Genomic DNA, 2,738 nt, shown 5'->3' with positions numbered 1-2,738 from the left:
ACGGCCGCCCCGCCCCGCCCCGCCGCACGCCGAGCTACCGCCGGGACACCCTGCCCCGGGGGGTGCGGGCCTGTGGGACCCTCTGTGGCTGCCTCGGCCTCTCCGTGTGTGCTGGCTTCTACGAAACAACTCCAGCCCTCGAAGCCAATATAACATAATGTAAATACAACCTTTCACAGCGATTGCTGCCCTACCACTGACCTCTCCTAAATAAACGGTTGCTCAAAAATCCCCTTAATGTGCAGTTCTGCTGTAATCCCTGGAAGAGATGTTTACAACCTGCATTTTGGAGTGGAGAAGGTGTTTTAAGAGTAGCCTTGGGGCATGGTGTGCTGGAGCCATCGCCAGCCCTTGGGCTCGCCCCACTCTGCTGGTTTTTTCCTATTCACACGGATTTCATCAGAACTCGAAATTACTTGTTCTTGCCTCAAAATTACTTGTTCTTGCTTCAAAATTACAAGATACCTGAAGAAACTATCATAGTCCAGGGTTCACATGTCAAGTAACTGAATGCAGTTGCAAAAGCAAATAACCAGGAGCATGAAACACCAGGTAAGGAATGAGAGATTGGAGCTCTGCTCGGTGACGTGAGTACAGGGTCCGCTGCTGTGTGCAGCAATAAAACAGCGCTAAGTGCAGCTCTCTTAGGTAACCTCCAGCAGGTAACCCTCCCTCCCTGGAAAGGAAGTGTGAGTCCTTGCTCTGGGGCTGCTCAGTAATGCCACTGCTCTGTTGGTCTGGCACTGATCTCAAAATAAAGTACTGTGGTATCTGAAATATTTGGCTATTGCACATGGAGGGTCTGTTTCCACCACAAACACTCAGGAAAGAGAGGAATGCAGGGCAGTGAGAAGGCAGAGTATGATCATAAAATACATGGATCTTAAAGTTCATGTGGTGTGTTATGGAAAATCAGTGCACTTTTACTAAGACACATGCACAATTATACCCCTTTTTCTGATTTGGTCATATTGTCCTCTAGAAGTTGTGAGCAAACTGCAGCTACTCGTGCACAGCTGGCTCTGGAGTGGTGTGTGAGAGCTGCAGGGCAGTCACAGGCAAAGATTGATTTCAGGAAGTCTGAATAAGAGCATGTAAATTGATAAAACTAGAAAAGCAGTCATTCTCTAGCTCTTTATGTTTTTAGGCCCTAGAGTCAGAGACCTTTAGTACAAAATACATAATGAAAAGTTTCTTTCATGAACTGCACATTTGACAAGTAACAATCTTGGGGTCCAGATTGATGGATAAAGCCCCATTTTAGAAATAATTGGTAAGTTGTTGAATTTCAAGAAACTTCCTTCAGTTTTTTGTAGACTGAAAAAAAATATTACTATGAACTGTAGTGAAATACTTTACTGCTTTCAGTCCCCTAGAGAGGCTCCCTTCTGCTTAGGCTCCAGCAGAACCACTGGGAGGAGGCAGGAAAGCTCACTTTGCTTTTCCTTCTCCTCTCAGGACTAGATAGAAAAGACTAAAGCCTTCAAGGCACTCATCTAAATACTGTCATTAGTGGCTTTGGGCATTCATCCTTTCCTGCTCCCCTTTGCCTACCCCTGCATTTGCCCTCTGTAGAGGTCTCCTGCATTGAAGTAGCAGCTCTCTAAAATGAGTTTTCTGGGTCTCTATCCTGTTTAATTTCCTTGTTGGTCATTTTACCTGCCTTCCAAAAACAATCACCACATTTAGAAGTTACCTGCAGTGTATTAAATCTCAGCAGGAAATAAGACTGCATTCATTAGGGGGGAAAAAAATGTTATTACCTGAAATATCCTGTTCTTCTGTCTCAGGATTTGAAAGAATGAAACTCCTACACTGTGCACAACTTAAACTCATTTGCAAGGTGGCTTTACTTGAAATGCCAGCCACAGGAATGACACTGGCTGCCAGACTGGGAGCAAGCCCAGCTTTATTGCACACACAGTCAATTCTGATTCTCTCCATGCTGCAATGGACTCTGCAACGGAGAGGGATAAACCTTAATATCTGAGAGGCTTCATTTAGAACATTTCCCTTTACACCAAGGTTTGACTGACCATTACTGTCACTGATCTCCCAGCAGGACTCTCTCCATGATCAAGAACATCCTCTCTCCTGCTGAAGACCTCATTTTGCAATTCAGGCAGCTTCAAAATTCCCACTGTAGCAGTTTGGATGTACAAAAGATGCAAGACTGCAACATGTGATGGGATTCTGCACTAGCCCTCTGTATTTTAACTCTTCATACTGCTGTCCAGGATCTTAGAGTTCAGCATCATCAGTGCTGATTGCTTCTATTATCTCAGCTGAAAAGAAATAATGTTAGGTTAATAAACTTCCTTTTATTACATGAAAATTACACAACTGTTGTGAATACAGGTCAAGGCATTTGCTCCTGGTTTTAGAGTACAATAGATAAAATCCAAAGTTAGCAAGGGCAGATGCAGCCCAAATATGAACTAGGAGAAAAGGAAGGATGCTGCAGCTGTAGTCACAGCAATTGCTTGGGGAGCATCACTTCTCTTTCTGCCCTCTAGCCTAGAGTGATGTGAAACACTGGAGCTAAATACTCTCTGACTGCTGCAGTGTCTGAACTTCTCTCCTGCTTTGGAAAAACACAGTTGTTGAGAGACCAAATCATCCGGGACTGCCAGGAAGGACCACAGAGCTGCGCTGAGAACATGGCACCACAGTAAGAAGTCTTGAGCTGCCAATACCATGACATGAAGTGGGGAACCGGGTCTAATGCTCAGTGACAA

This window comes from Corvus kubaryi, unplaced genomic scaffold (assembly GCF_017639235.1).
Source record: "Corvus kubaryi isolate FWS band 111438036 unplaced genomic scaffold, C.kubaryi_AGA036_p1.0 37300, whole genome shotgun sequence".
Classification (NCBI taxonomy): domain Eukaryota; kingdom Metazoa; phylum Chordata; class Aves; order Passeriformes; family Corvidae; genus Corvus; species Corvus kubaryi.
The sequence above is the reverse complement of the archived record's forward strand: the minus strand, read 5'-3'. Positions refer to the sequence as shown.